Below are 17,713 nucleotides of genomic sequence, written 5' to 3' on the forward strand. Positions count from 1 at the left end.
CCTACCTGTACCAGCACTCAAAATGACCCCCACCCACATGGCCAGTCCCCATCAACACACCAAAAAATCAAAAAACACACAAAAATCACCACAATCCAATGCCATCCATGCCCTCCATGATGTTTACATCAAAGAGACCCAACAGAAAGACTCAGTCCATGCACCACTCACTACCCCTGGCCAAAAGGCCCCAACAGCAGCCAAAAAAATCGAAAAACACAAAAAAAATCAGCACAATCCCATGCCATCCATGCCCTCAATGATGTTTAAATTCAAGACAACCCACAGAAGGACTAGGCCCATGCACCAGTCACTACCCCTCGGCCTACTGGATACTGTGGCTAGCTACCCACCACAATATATATTTTGTTAAAGTTGTGAAAAAAGTTTTATAACTGGAGTTGCCTCAACTGCAATGCCCCAAACAAACAACACCAACTTAATTGTAAAATCTCAAGTCCAAAAGTGATCCAAACTCCAAAGTCCAAAAAGTCCTCAAATACAAATATCCACCAGCAGCAAGAAAAAGTAATCCTTCCAGCTCCAGATCCAAATGAAATGTGACCAGGACATGGACAAAGCACTGGGAGGAGCCTGCTGGACAGGAACAGGAAGTTGGAGACTCTGGGGCACTTTCTTCCTCCCACCCCCCGCCCCCCCAAAAATGGACTCCTTGCCCCAAAAAGTGCAGCCAAATGTCAATCTGAGGAGTTATTCTGATCAAAATCATCATTTTGACAAGGTTTATGCTTCCTGCGATGGATTTCTTGTGCAGAATTGCAATTTTTGCAATTTCGGGAACTCGAGCTGTTCAAACCCCACGCCGGAAGCGGGCATTTATGACGTACTCGCGTTGTCAAACTCTCGTCGTGCAAGATGGCAAGCCGCGATGACGTAATTTCGTTCAAAAAACTCTCGCGACATCACGCAGCTAGATCAAAAATGGCGCAGCACAAGCAAAACCGGGAGAAAAACAACTCGGCATGCTCAGAGTCAACGCCGCGTGCGCGATATTGTATTTTTCAAGCGCGACCAAGCAAAATTATTCGTAGCTTGCGAATTTGCGGATTTTTGGGAAAATTTGAGAGATTCGCGGATCGCGAAATCGTCAAAAATCTGCAACTTCACCCGCGAAACGGATTTTATGCCCACGCTTACTAATATGTAGAAAAGGGAAAGTTTAGGGACTGGCAAGTAGATGCACTTTTTCAAGTCAACATGGCAGCCCCAGCCTGCACACAAGCTCTTCAATGGCAGGCCTGAGTTACATTTTAGGAGCTGCTTCTGTTGGTGGCATAACCAGTGCTGCAAGCCCACCAGCAGCATTTGACTTACAGGCCCTGGCACACATTCTGGACTATACTGGGATCTGACAAGTATATCAAATAAACCAATCATGGAGTCACTAATCCAATACCACAATTTACAATAGGGAGCACTTGGCACTGAATAGCAGTGGCCAAGTGCCCAAATCATCTAGACCAGCAAAACACATAGCAAAAATACAGGAGGCAACAGCAAAAAATGGAAGGGAGATGTTGTGAAGATGTTCAAGTAGGTAGCAGGATACTTCTGGTAGTTATAAGATAGGTTTATTGAGATATAGCAGAGCAACACACCTCACCAGCTGACTAGACCATCAACTGACAAGTATAAAACATTCAAGAACAACATAGAATGTACACAGGTATTCTGGGAGGCTTAGTAGGTAGGATAATAGAGGAAGGTGTAATGAGAGCAGGTGGCCATGTTGGAAGGAAAACACGTTTACTACACATCCTCCTCCCTTTTCTAGAAATGTATTACAGCGACCGATGCCAATGGTGCCAGGTCTAACAAAGACCAAAACCTTTGCTCAGCAAAATTAATATACCTGATCAGACTGAAGTTCTATGAAAGAAGATTCAAGAAGGAGGAGTGGGTCTATACATCCTATTGATTTAGCTGAAAAGTATATTATTCCATGCGTCCCCAGTTGTGTAATATTTGTGGTGACCTAAGTAGTTGCAGTTACTGCGAAATGGAAAATCTAATTTTAAAGTAGTTCTGTTTAAAAATGGAAAGAAAAGCAGAACTTTCAATATTATAATAGTGAACAGCTATACTAAACATGTTCACAATAACTCTACATATATGTTTCAGAGCAGTTGAAAAACACGCGCTATTCACGATTACCGGCGTCTTCGCGACTTCTGCTGTCTTAGCTATAACAAGAAAAACTGTTTGTAGGCGATATTCTGGAAACTCACTTGAAAAATATGATTTTGAAAAGTACACTAATAAAGCTCTTCTTTTACATATACTGTAGAATATGTAAAAATGTATGTTTTTACAAACCACTGACATATCCACTCATAAACCCATACAACCACTGACACACTCTCAGACACTCATACAGCTACTCACGCACCTACTCACTCACCCATAGAGTCAATCACACAGTGACATTCTCATCTATACAGTTACACACATACCAACTCACTTATTCATACACCTACTAACACATACTTACTCACCTATACAGTCACTGACACAAGCACACACACTCATCCATACAGCCACTCACTCACACATACGGTCACTTATATACTCCAACACTCACCTATACTGCCCTTCACATATGCAATTACTCACCAATATTCCATGGACACATCCATTCACTCACTGACACAACCATATGGACACTCACTCACCCATACAGTGTCAAAACCCAGCTCACCTGAGTTTCTGTTCAGTTTTGATGGAGGTTGAAGACAGTCTGACACCACCCTGAAACTGCTTGTTCCAGCACACTATTTTTAAAACAGTGCACTAAGAACCAGAAGCTTAAGGGAAGGGGGGAAGTGGATAAAATAAAATAGAGAGACAACACCATTCTTGCGTTTCCACTGTAGAAGAGCTGCTAAATCTGTGGCCCTCTCTGACTTCTGTAGAAACTGGTGCCTAATGAAACATAAACAAAGAACAGATAAGTGCAACCTATCCCTACATGTGTTCCTGACTAAAACTTAATCTTATTAGAAATTCTCTTCTAATAGTACCTCTTGGATCCTGGTCTCTAGCATCCAGGTTTGGAATGTGTTACTGTTCTGGGATGTGCTTTCTATTACTGTAAAACTTCTGTAAAATCAAACGAATATCATTATCAGAATTACCAACATCTAACATTCACCTTAATATAACTAAAGCCTAAATTCTTAATAGCAAACTCACTTTTCACACATTTCCAGACTTTCTATAAAACAAATACTGTACTTTTACATCAAAATACAGCAGGTAATTTGTGCAAGTCCTGGATTTACAGTTTGCCTTGCTGTCAATGGTTTCCTCTGTTCGATTCTTAAAAAAGTTCCATGTAAAACAATGTTTATTTCACAAAGTTCCACAAAGTATTCCTGTGACAAAGGGTTTGAACCACAAAGTTCGTGGGAGATATCTTGTTCCAAATTGTCTTTACATGAATCCAGAAATCGCCGATAAAGTTCTTTCAGGTAATAAAAAGTTTTGCACTTACTTGTTGCTGAAAAGGGATACTGATCAATCTAACCTTGACCTCTTTCTCTTTTGCAGGTCGATTGCAGTGGACAGAAGAGGGGCTGAGGCTAGAAGTAGCCGGAAACCAGAAGAAGGAAGAGCCAGAAGCCATGCCTGTTGAAGTCATTGAAGGTCTGGAGAGAGCAGGAGTGCCAGCGCCGAAGGATCTGTTCTCAGGTAAGTGGGAGGTAGACGAGCACAAGCACTGGGTGCGGCTCAGAGGCTGCCTTTTATAGACAGGGATGGGTGTGGTTTGAAGAGCTGGGTGTGGTTCGAAGAACTGGGTGTGATTCTCACAAGCAGGTGTGCAGAGCTTCAGTTATTATGCTAATGAGTTGAAGTAACACATGGCCTAGGGAGGAGTGTTCTAAATAAGCCTTGGTAAAAGCAAGGTCCAATGTTTTCTAAATAAGCCTTGGTAAAAGCAAGGTCCAATGTGCAAACAAGACAGCAATGTCCAAACGTAGGAATGCATTGAGCAACATACAAAGAAGTCTTAGGGAGGGGCTGAGATACAAGAAAGGCTTTCAGTAGTATGTTTAAAGAGAGCTATTACAGAGACCACTAGTGCAATGAGAGGGGACATGCTCTTTGCTGTGCACAAACCCTAACATACAGACCCTCTCAGGGACACTCACAAACCCATCAGCCAGTGAATCACCCATGCAGCCGTGCAGAGTATCACAAACCTCCTCACCCACCCACACAGATACGCTTACACCCATGCAGGTAATAAGAAAACCGATCAATAACCCATACAGCCACTCATGTACCTACGCACCAACCCATGCAGCCACTTGCACAACGACTGAGAGACTGATACAGACATTCACACAAATGAGACACTCAACCGTACACTCAGTGAGATCACTTATACAATCAGTCACACACCCACTAAATCACCCATTCAGGCACTCATACGCCCACTGATTCATCAATACACCTTGGTGTATATCTATTCAACACTCATAAACTTTTTAGAAACACTCACAGTCCCTGGATGATGTCATCAGTGATTTCATCAGTGATGTTATTTGAGATGTATTCAGTGATGTCATCAGTGATGTCACTGACCATGTGATGAGTGATGTAGTATGTGAGGTACTAAATAGTGCATTGCAGGGGCGCAAGTTACAGTTAGCTGCTGAATTTCTGTTTACAAGTGAAATATCACTCTAACTGTAACATCCTTTGTTTTTTTCAGTGAATTTCTAAGTTTAAAAAAATTCTATTTCCAAACTATAACGTCCCTGTAACCTTTGTTTTTATCAGTGAATATATATATATATACAGATACAAAAAAGGTTAAAAATAAATTATAGTTAGGCAAATTTAACTTATGCTTATTATGCAAACCTGACTTAAATAACATAAACATTACAAATTGTAGTTATAGTTATATCTTAAATGTATCATTTAAGAACCACTTTGACACTAATATAAATCATATTGATAGTTCACATTTCAACACATGTGCCACCTTAAAATTCACATAACTCTCTCTCCTCATTACACAGTCTTCTTACCTCACTCACAACACCACATTGTGGAGTACAGTGTAATAGGGTACAGTGCAATAGCGTATAGTTAAGAACAATAAAATGTCATGCCATAAAGTGGAGTAGCATACAATGAAGTGGTGTTTGCTGTAATAACGTTGAGTTTACTAGCATTAAGTCTTGAGACCTACATTTAAGTGGCATGTACCTATTGGGCCAATGAGAAGTCTGGATTTCTAACCTTACGGTGTCCACCCTGATGGTCTCCTCATGTATGGTATCTGATCATCTGTTAATGCAGTTTACCCTTAGCAACTTGACTGTCTCTAAACCCATAGTTGTGGGGGTCAAATGGATAGGAACTGGACTCCTATTAACATCAAGGCCTTCTGTAACTCGTTTGTGATCACTGTGCCAATGACATTTTCTACCATCAACCAAAAGAAAGAAAATATCAAATCATGGTTAAAGGCTGCCAGCAACATCTATGGCCCGTTTAGGAAAGTTAAAATGACCAGGCACCACGATGCTCAGACGTGGTTCTCAGACCTAAAACTTAAAAAACCAGCCCTGCACCACACTGAGTGTATCTAGAGCTGGAACAACTTTCCAGATAAAAAAGCTATTTACCAAGACCAACTCAAGCAATATAAGGAATCTACAAATTAAGGCCACCTACTTTTCTAATAAGTTCTGAACTCAACAAACAAATCCAAAGATATATTTGCAAATGTCTCAGAGTTACCTAACCAGGATAGAGTTACAGTAAAATTACCCCCACTCAATCATTATGTAAAACTCTGAATACTTTTTTCATTGACAAAAACTCAACCATCAAAGCCAGCATACCTGCTGACTCCTTTCTTGTTATTCAACCAGTAACTTCTAGGAATTTTCAGTCCATGTGTGATGTCATTGACCATGTCATGATTGATGTAATATGTGACATCATCAGCAGTGCATTGCAGGCGCGCAAGTTATAGTGAGTCCAACTAACTATAACATGGGAATTTCAATGGTTTTATGTCAGTAAAATTTCCAGGTAACTATAACTGGTGTGAAACCTATGGTTTTTTCAGTGAATTTAATAGGTTTTTTAAATGCTAATTCCTAACTATAACTGGTGTGAAACCTATGGTTTTTTCAGTAAATTTCATAGGTTTTTTAAATGCTAATTCCTAGCTATAAGTCTAGCTTTATAAGGAAGACTGTTAACGCTCTAGTTGTTCTTTAGAACACTCTGGTACAATCTATCATTGGGCTATAGTTGGGCTACATATGGCTGATATTTGGGCTACATTTGTATTTTTTTGTCTCTGGTGGCCATCTTTGGGCTACATTGGGCTACATTTGGGCTACATTTGGGCTCTAACATATATATAGCCCAATGTAGCACAATATATATTTTTTTCAAAGTTAATTTTCGTAACAACCACTTGAATATAGCAAAGGCACATCAGCTACCAGTCCCTACAATTTTTCCCATTTTTTTATTTTTCATTTTTTATTTTTTATATTTTTTTTGCCTTGGAGCGCTCCCGGTGCGCGCCCCGGTGAGCGCCCCGGAGAGCGCACTCGTTTGAAGCGCCCCGGTGTGCGAACTGGGAAGCGTCCCGTTAGCGCCAATGTCGTGAACGAAAACATGATCGTGACGTATCGCATAGCCGCGTCCGCGTGATACGCACGGCGTAAATGCACCTGGAAGCATTCGACGCGCTTCCGCGACGCGCCCCTGGGCGCGCCCCGGGATGCGCCCCGGGGCGCGTAGCGTAAGCGCGTCGGGTCATGTGACCTGAAAATAACACTTTTGATTGGTTCACAACAGTTTTGTTTTCCAAATGATGAAAGACCCACCTTTTTTCCTCATTTTCACTTTGTTGTTTGAGTGAAGAAGACCTGCATTCTGTAAGAAATGGCTTCGCTGGTAGCAGCTGCAGGTGCATCTACACCACCACCACCACAAAGACCACCACAAGACCACATTGGTGGTCATGAAGAAGAGGAGGACAAAGAGGAGCAGGAGGAGAGGCAATATCTGTCTGAGGACAATCCCCCATACAAACCCAAAGAACATTTTATTTGGGAGTTTTTCAAAATGCCAAGGGGCGCCAAAAAAGTAAATGCAGCAAAGGTCACTTGCCTCATCTGTGACCAAGAACTGTCAAGAGGGAACCCAAACAGGAAATATTCATTTAGGAACCACACGATGATAAGGCATATGCAGAGGAAGCACCCAAACAATTATTCAAAAGCAGAAGTCAGGCAAATGACCAAGAACCCTCCCCATCCTTCAACTTCAGGCACCTCCAACCAACCCACTCCATCGGGTGCAAAGGCTAGGGAGATGGTCCCTAATGTCCAACCCAAATTTTCAAAATTTTTATTTGTTTGCATATATTGCAACAAAACTATATCATATGGTGAGCAGAGCATCACTTTACTTAATCGAGCTGCAGACAACCATCACTGCAGCAAGCAACCTTAATTTTTTTCAATTTTTTTGCTCCAGTTGAGCTGTTTGCAATTCCCTGTCTTTTGTTTCACCCCAGAAAAGCTACAAAAAAATATAAAATTGTTCTGAAAATCCCCCCAAAAAAAAATGTTCCAAAAAACCAAAAAAAATATAAAACAACAAAAAGAAAAAGAAAACAGTTCTTTTCAGAACTACCTCCCATTTATATAAAATGACTTACATTTTTAAAGTCTGCCATTCTCTTTTCTCCCAGGAGCGCTCCCCGGTGCGCCTACCGGGCGCTCCCCCCGCGCAAATAGAAATTTGTTTTATTTTTTTTTGCCCAGCGGGACCCTTTTATAGCCCCCACATCAGACCTAGGGGGTCAGGGGGGGTCTACCCTGCCCCTTATGGTCAATTCCCCCTTTGTTTTGGCCACCTCTTGTTTCTCGATCCTACCGAGACACAAGATGGCGGCCGCTCCAGACTGTTTCGAATGTTTACAGACACCCAAGAACCAATCAGCTTTCTGCACGCAAGTCGCATGGCGCGCCTGGAGCGCTCCCCGGAGCCCGTACTGGGGCGCGCTTATAGATATACATATTTTTTTAACCTAAATTACTCAAAATCCACTGTAGCACATATCTTGAGACATAGCAAAGGCACATCGGGCTATCAGTCCCTACAATTTTGCCAAATTTGGTGTAAATCCATTCAGCCGTTCGGGCTAAAAGTGAGGTCGACAGCCCTATGGAAATTAACATGGGGAAAACGTGTTTTGGCCCCCCCTTTTATCTCGGCCCCCGCTTGACGCATCCCCCCCAAACTTTCGGGGAAGGACCGGAGCTCGACAAGGCCATTTTGAGGAAATTTTCAGGCAGATTCGTCAACCGGCGCCAAAGTTATTCCAAATAGAATTTTGAGATTTAACATTGAAAAAAATCCTAACTATAACTACCTACTGGCGACAGTAGGTAATACATATACATATATATATATTTATATATATATATATATATATATATATATATATATATATATATATATATATATATATATATATATATATATATTCACTGAAAAAAAACATAGGTTTCACACCAGTTATAGTTAGGAAGTAGCATTTAAAAAACCTATTAAATTCACTGAAAAAACCATAGGTTTCACACCAGTTATAGTTAGGAATTAGCATTTAAAAAACCTATTAAATTTGCTGAAAAAAACATAGGTTTCACACCAGTTATAGTTAGGTGGAAATTTTACTCGCATAAAACCATTGAAATTCCCACGTTATAGTTAGTTGGACTCACTATAACTTGCGCGTGCAATGCACTGCTAATGACGTCACATATTACATCACTCATGACATGGTCAGTGACATCACTCATGACATCACTGATGACATCTCAAATGACATCACTGATGACATCATCCAGTGAATGTGTATCTTTCTGAAAAATAAATATTTTTTTCATATGTATATCTAAAGGTTGATGGAAGAATAAATGGGTAAATAAATGTCTAAATGGATTTTTTTTTGTGTAAAATTGATTGGTTAACTGACTTATTAAATGTATATTAGTGAATACATATATTAGCGAGTAATGTTTAAATATTTAAATATCTGTATCTGTGTCTCACTTTGTGTATAAGTGGCTGCATGGGTTGGTGAGTAGCTACATGAGTGTGTATATGGGTTATTAGTTGTTTTTTTTTGAGTATCAGTATCAGTGTCTGTATGGTTCGGTGGGGGATATTACTTAGAGCACATATGCATGAATGAGTGACTCACTATTTGTATGTATTTTGAAGACAGCATGTGTGCAAGACTGTATGGGTGGATGATTGTGTGTATGGGTGGGTTAGTGAGTATGTGTTTTTATAATTGATTGTTTAGGAGAGTAAATATGTTTCCGTTTCTGTAGAAGTATGTGTAGTGGTGTGTATATAGCAGTATAATCAAGTAAATGGTTTTTTGTTTGCATGTGTGAATTTGTGTGTGAGTAACTATATGGATGAGTATTAGTGTGTAAAAGGATGTATAGGTGTATGAGTACATATGATGAGTAAGTACATGCATGAGTGACTATATAGAACTGTTGGTGAATGAGTGGATGTGTATGTAGATGTTGGAATTACCTAATAAGTCGTTGTAATTGGTATTGGTTTCTCTTTTTTTAAGAAAATGTTAGTTTCTATTTTTGAATGTGTGTGTCAAAGGTTATTTTATGCTGATAGGAGGTCTGCCACTTTGTCACAACACAAGGATGTTGTCATCAGTGATGTCATTTGAGATGTCATCAGTGATGTCATGAGTGATGTCACTGACCACGTCATGAGTGATGTAATATGTGACGTCATCAGCAGTGCATTGCACGCGCAAGTTATAGTGAGTCCAACTAACTATAACGTGGGAATTTCAATGGTTTTATGCGAGTAAAATTTCCACCTAACTATAACTGGTGTGAAACCTATGGTTTTTTCAGTGAATATATATATATATATATATATATATATATATATATATATATATATATATATATATATATATATATATATATATATATATATATATATATATATATATATATATATATATATATATCAATAATTACCTAAAGGTTCCCTATTCCCAGATCACCGTAGGTTTTTGTAATGCTTTTCTGGAACAGAACATATAGTATATTAATGCATTGACAACATTTCCCCTTTTCCTTTGATTAATCAATACATTTGCTATATAAGCAATTAAACCTTTTAACCTTTCCTTGTTGTCTTCCAAGGGGGATTCTTATTAATAAAAGTCTTAATCAAGTTGCTGGACCTGCCACGCAATTTGTGTAAAATTCCTCTTCTCTCTTGAGGCAAAAAGTTTTCAAAAATTGTTCTAATATTTTAAACAATTGCACTGAATAAATTCCTTGCATTCATTCCCTATGATCGAACAATGAGCTAATTTCTAATGTCAAAAATTATTGAAAGGGCTAATAGAAGTCAATTTTGAATGTCCGCTTGTTTAAACTGACATCAATGTCTTACCACGATTCTGAAGCGTGAAAAGACTCTGCCTTTAACCTTTGAGACTTTAAGGTCCAAGCTGTTTGATTTCCTGGAGCCGTCCCAGCTTTCCTTTTGGCTCCGGAGGCACCCCATCTATTTGAAGAAAGCCGCAGGGGAAATATCCAGCAGCTGATCCTACAGTGAAGCGCCAGCGGGGAACGGCAAAGAATAACGAGCGCCTGCAGATGGGCATGGTCACCTTTTATAGAAGGAACTTGCCCTGACGCCTGCAGAAGCTCAGTTTCGCTTGTGGGAGGGAATGATGTGAAGTGGGCGTGGCTAACTGATCCTGAGTCGTGTATGAGCGGTTCTTTTAGAATGGAGGTCTCTTTAAAAATGAATGATCGATTATTTTTTACAAGACATAACAAGGGCATGTAAAAGCTAAGGCATCAAAAAGGCATTAAAGAATATTTATGTGATTCTTACAAAGGTAATATATGACTACATGATATGGTGAATACAGAGAACACAGTGAAACAATACTAGTACAGTTACTTTCAGAAACAAAACAGAGCATTATTTTAGGAGCGAAAACAATTCCACCAAAAGCATGCCATAGTAGTGGCCAAACGTAACCATAACATCCAGAAGTATATCCATGCACGTAATCTGAGATCATCCCACCTTAACCTCTCAACATCATCTCCTACGCTCAACATCATCTCCTACGCTGACGACACCCAGCTGATCCTCTCCCTGACCAACGACCCCGCCGCCGCCAGAGCCAACCTTCATGAAGGGATGAAAAACGTAGCCGGGTGGATGACGACCAGCCGCCTGAAACTGAACTCAGACAAGACGGAAGTCCTCATCCTGGGCTCCTCGCCCTCCGCCTGGGACGACTCCTGGTGGCCCCCCGCCCTGGGCACCGCACCCAAACCGACAGACCACGCACGCAACCTGGGCTTCATCCTGGACTCCTCCCTCTCCATGACCAGACAAGTCAATGCCGTCTCCTCGTCGTGCTTCAACATCCTGCGCATGCTACGGAAGATCTTCCGGTGGATCCCCACCGAGACCAGGAAGACGGTCACCCAGGCCCTCGTCACCAGCCGACTGGACTATGGCAACGCCCTCTACGCCGGAACCATCGCCAAGCTCCAAAAGAGACTCCAGCGGATTCAGAACACCTCAGCCAGACTCATCCTCGACATCCCACGACACAGCCACATCTCCGGACATCTGAGAAACCTGCATTGGCTCCCCATCAACAAAAGAATCACCTTCCGTCTCCTCACCCACGCACACAAAGCCCTACACGATCAAGGCCCGAGCTACCTCAACAACCGCATCAACTTCTACGCTCCCAAACGCCATCTTTGATCAGCCAGTCACGCCCTCGCCGCCGTCCCCCGCATCCGAAGAACGACAACAGGAGGAAGGTCCTTCTCCTACCTGGCCGCCAAGACCTGGAACTCCCTCCCGACCGACCTGCGCCTGACCCAAGACCACCTCTGCTTCAGGAAGAAGCTCAAGACCTGGCTGTTCGAGCAGTAGCAGCACCCCCCCCCCCCAAGCGCCTTGAGACCCTCCGGGTAAGTAGTGCGCTCTACAAATGTCTTGATTCATTGATTTATTGGTTATCCCCACCTTTAAAAGGAAGAGATCAGGCGGATCTATATTTGCTTTTCTTGTCCCTTGTTTTTGGAACACACTCCCTTCAAACATCAGATCCTCACTGTAGGCCCAATTCACAGAACTAACTTAAGAAAAAAACCTAAACTTACTACCATTTTGGTATTCACAGAAGGCACTTACTCATTTCGGTATTCACAGAAGTTAGGAGTCTTAACTTTAGGAATCCTAAATGCCTTCTATGAATAACTAAAGTCTTAAAGTTATGACTTTTCTCAGTTTACTACTCCTAAACTCCTAAACTGAGAAAAATCCTAACTTTAGGACTTTCGGTATTCACAGAAGGCAATTAGGAGTCCTAAAGTTAGGAGTCCTAGATTTAATACTCATAAACTGAGAAAAATCCTAACTTTAAGACTTTCTGTATTCACGGGAGTCATTTAAGTTACTTCTGTGAATCGGGCCCTACGTTACCTTCAATTTCGGAGACTCCTAAAACCTGGTAGTTCTTCCAAGCTTATGAATGAAGTTTTTATTTTATTTTATTTATTTAAAAGGCTTTATATAGCGCTACTGGACCCAAGAGTATCAGAGCGATTTACAGATAGGTCAACACATCAAGACAAAAATTACATTGAGCATAAAAACTAACACAGGGTAAGGCATTACAGTTAGACAAGGGAAAGGAGGAAAGAAAATAACTAAGAGATAAATAAGGGGGAAGAGGGAGGTTGAAAAATAGGAGAGAGATAGGAAGCAAGAGAGGGGGAGTGAGAGTAGGAAAAGGAAGAAAAAGAGGCGGTGAGTAGAGGAGAGTACAAAATAAGGACAGTGTCCTTACATCTACTTTAGGTACCCCAGTATTTGTTGAGGAGAAGCACCTTGAGTCTTTTTTTGAAGAGAGGGTAGGAGGGGTTGCAGCGAAGATCTTTGGGCAGAGAGTTCCAAATCGTAGGGGCATTACTAATAAATGCACGTGTTTGGGTCTTCTTACATTTGAGTCTGGGGGGGATGAGGACAAGGGCGTCATTGCTTCTCAAGGAACGGGAGCAAACCACTTTTTGAAGTTTGTCAGAGAGGTAGGAGGGGGTGTTTTTGTGAAGGGCTTTGTGAGTGATACATGCCATCTTGAAGGTGGATCTACCTTCAATTGGGAGCCAGTTGAGGTTTTTGAGGACAGGAGAGATGTGATCAAATCGCTTACAAACAGAGATAAGCCTGGCAGCCAGGTTGAGAACAGATTTTGATGGGGCAAGGTGGACTTTAGGGGTGCCTAAAAGGGTGGCGTTGCCATAGTCAATTCTGGAAAGTACAAGAGATTGGACAATGATTTTGAAGTTATAAGCTGGAATAAAAAGTTTGATTTTTAAGGTGGAAAAGGGTGAAGAGAGCACCTTTAACAGCATTTTTAATGTGGGGGATGAGAGTAAGATTCTGATCAATCCTGATGCCCAGGGATTTGACAGAGTTAGAGGTGGAGAGGGGGCACTTGAGTGCTTTGATATCATTGATTCAGAGTTGGATAGGCAAAGCACTGTTTTTGGGAGTGAACAGGATGATTTCAGTTTTTTTTTAGGATTCAGTTTGAGATGATTAAGATGGAACCAAGCTTGGACTTTATTCAAGGTATCATTGGGGTGAAGGATGTCATGGTGGGACTTGATCTTGTAGTATAGTTGAGTGTTGTCAGCATAGAGGTGGTAACTGATATTAGCTTGTTTGAGATTGAGGGTGAGAGGTTCCATGAATAGATTGAATAGAGTTGGGGAAAGGATAAAACCTTGTGGGACACCAAGTGAGACATGTTGGGGTTTGGAGAGGCAGTGAGTGAGTTTAATTTGTTGGGATCTGTTTTGAAGATATGAGGTGAACCATTGGTGTACAGTGCCATCGAACCCAAAGCGGTCTTTGAGAGTATTAAGAAGGGTGGTATGGTGGACACTATTGAAGGCAGCAGAGAGGTCAAGGAGGATAAGGAGGGAGGATTCACCTTGGTCAAGAGAGTGATGAATATCATCAATAATACTGAGGATAACAGTTTCAGTGCTTCATCCTTTTCTAAAACAAGATTGAAAAAAACGTCAAGGAGATTGAAGGAGAAGAAATGATTGTCTAATTGGGACAGGACACATTTTTCAAGGGCTTTGGAGAGGAATGGAAGGTTAGAGATAGGGCGTAGATTATTAAAGTCGTTAGGGTCAGCGGTAGGGTTTTTGAGGATGAGGGAGATTTGACCTAGTTGAAGGGATGCTAGGACACAACCAGTGGCAAAGGAGGAATTGATGATATTAATCCAAATGGGGGCAATGATGTGTTTGAGTTCCTGAACCAACTGGGCAGGAAGAGGATCTTTGGTGTGTGAGGATGGTTTGAGTTTAGATATGATGTTGAGGACAGTAGATTCAGATACTGGTCTGAATTCACTCCAGGAGGCATTGTTTTTAGCATTGGTCTTCTTAAAAATAGGGAGGGATAGAGTAGGGAGGGGTAGAGAAGGGTACTGGTATGAAGGGGAAGAGGAAAAAGGTGCAGTAGGAGTGTAAGGGAGGTGGTGTTGGCTGAGGGGAGATTGGAATGGGAGAGGGGGGAAGAGAAGGATAGTTCAATCGAGTTCACTTTATTCGAAAAGTAGCTGGCGATTTCTTCGCATCTTTGAACAGTTGCTAGTTTTTTAGGGGGACCAGAGGAAGTTTGTTTTTTAACAATGCTGAAGAGTTCTCTGGGACGGTTTCTAGCCTGGTCAATTTGCGAACGCTGAAAGCTATTTCTTATAACCAGGGACAAGAAACTGTAGGGTGTACGTGAGCTCTACAAATATTTTTTAACATAATATATAGTAGAGAAGCATACAGTAGAGTGTAATAGAATTAAATAGGGTTGCTATTATAGACTGGAGTGGCGCAGTATGTCATTTTTTAACTGAAATAACATACAGTATATTGTCGTCTACCACAGCGGCATATACTGTATTTTAGTAGAATTGGCATAAGGTAGTGTACACTGGAATTGCATACACTTCAGTATTGTACCATAAAGTGGGACATACTGGAGAAGCCTATAGTGGAATTGCATAAAATGGAGTTGCGTACATAGCAATAGCATACAGTGGGAAGCAGTATAGTGTTGCGGTGTCAAGTAAAGTGGCATACATGAAAGTGTAAAAGAATACAGTAGTGAACAGTATAATAGTGTAGAGTATAATGGTGTACACTGGAGTGATGCACAGCGTAGTTGGGTTGAGTACAGTGGTGTAAGATACAGTGGTTTAGTATGCAAAGTAGTGGCATATGGAGGATGTTCATGGCATACTGTAAATAGCATAGAGTGCAGCAGCATGAAGTTAACTGGAGTGGCGTAGAGTACATACATTAAATGAAAATTACTGTAAAATGATATGAAAACATCTCAATGTTATAGCTCCAAAATATCAATTATAATATGTAAATGTTAATTTTGTGGCTGTATACGTAAATACTGTATGTACCTGTAAATGTATAAGTTTTATAAAACATACTTATATATTGTGCTATCGTGTACCATGCACAGTTCATGATGTACCATGATACATGTGGTTTGGAACTGGTGATTTATTAGGTTTTTGGCTGTGTTTACCAAAGGTACAATCAGTCATGTAGTTTTATATTTTGCGTTGTGCCAAAACTGGGAGAGACGTTTCGTTTAAATTTAGCAGGGTAAAATATAATGTTGTGTAAATATTTACTTTGTCTAGGGGAGGAAAGTAAACAAATTATTTTTAAATTTTTCTGAGATCCCTACTTTTTTAAGGAAACACACACTACATACGGATAATATTATTGCTCTTAATTGTTGACAAATGGGAGCTTGGCATCATTGTTTGGGTCTCCCTCTGATATAGCATTAGGGATATTATGTTGCAGTACAATATTGTGGTACAATGAATTGTTGAGAACCTTACTTTCCTCAATAACTGAACACGAAAAAAGTGCTGGTCTTCATTGTTGATCAATGAAATCTTGGCAACCTTGTTTGGGTTTCTCTTTTACATAGTATCATGTGGTATCCATCAGTAGAAGTACCCTACAGAATCTGCATATAATTGCAATCCTAGATACTTTCATTAAGTACAATACTTTCCTCTAACAATTGTTCGGTTTACTTTTGACGTTGGAGTGCTATTTTGCACATCGTGTAGTTCCTGCTTAATCTCCACCCTAGTCTTTTTCCTTTTCTTCTACATCTTTTTAGTATTATTATTATAGGGTTTTTTCATTTTATTTATGTCGATATTATGTTTTTTATTTCGATGTCAACCATGGGTCAGCCGGGCCTGAAATATAAAGTCCCTAGAGTTTGAAATATAATGGAGAGCCTGGCCATACATGGAAATCCCTTAACAGTGGAACACATATTCATGGAAATTGTTTTATGACATGTTGGCTATGCATAATGTGAATGGTATGTATTAATAATTATTATATACTTTATATAAGAATGTAGTATTGAGATATCGTATTTCAGAATGCAGGATGGACATATGGGTTTCCATCATGGGTTTCTCTAATGATTATCTAATGTTTGAGCATTTACATTATATGAGATACCCTATCTCTCCATGAGTGTGGCATTTCTGTAACTTCTGGAACTCTCTCTAACCTTTGACTTATTGAGGGATGTTTATATCTAAATCCAAAAATCGTTTTACTTTTCTGACTAAGCTGTTAGATTGTTGAATATTTAGTCCTTGATTTGGAAATTCCCACTCTTCTCCCTTTTGTTGAAGGGAGATATATTATTCTAATGTCTATATTATACAGAATGTAATGCAATATGTGCTTGTTACATCTATAATGTGTGCCATATGAGATGTCTTGATGGGCATCATGTTTGTGTCTTATCCTTTGATGCATAAGGATATTGGTTATAATGTGATTTTAATCAAGTTAAAAAAATGTTCTGTTTATTAATGGTGGTGGTATTGTATTCATAATTTTCTTTTGGAAGTGATATGTTGTTTGTTTGTAATTTGTGTAACTTTTAAATTTGTTACTTTATTCAATGTACTAATATTTATGAATGTTATGTTTCTGTCATATTAAAGCCCTGAAGAAGTTCACAGTGGTGAACCAAACACAGCGGCTTTGTTTTTTGCTGTAACGTTGGGATTTATATGGCTATTGTGAAAGCAAAATAAACAATATATGAAACAGTCTACATTTTGATTTGGACTTATTTTGCATTGTTATTTGCTGCTGATTCACCACTATGTTTTTTCTAATTATTTTACCATTTTTAATGTATATAACTTTAGCGATATGTGCTTTTGCATTGTTCCAAAATTGTGACTGTTATCTTGTTGTAATATGTCTGGATTATATATTATGGCAAGCAGATATTTATTTCAAGTAGTGCAAATAATTAATGTAATTTTTTTAAAAGTTTTGTTGTTTTTAAATTTACTGATATCTCACATCTCAGTATTTTGGCAAACTGTGGGGGTAATTAACTTTATTAGCACAGTACATACTTATCCCAGGTCATTAGCTGATTAGGTGATCATTGGCTTTCCGGACAGTCATGGTATTTTTAGGTACACTTTCCCTGTGTTGTG

This window comes from Lissotriton vulgaris, chromosome 4_1 (assembly GCF_964263255.1).
Source record: "Lissotriton vulgaris chromosome 4_1, aLisVul1.2, whole genome shotgun sequence".
NCBI lineage: Eukaryota > Metazoa > Chordata > Amphibia > Caudata > Salamandridae > Lissotriton > Lissotriton vulgaris.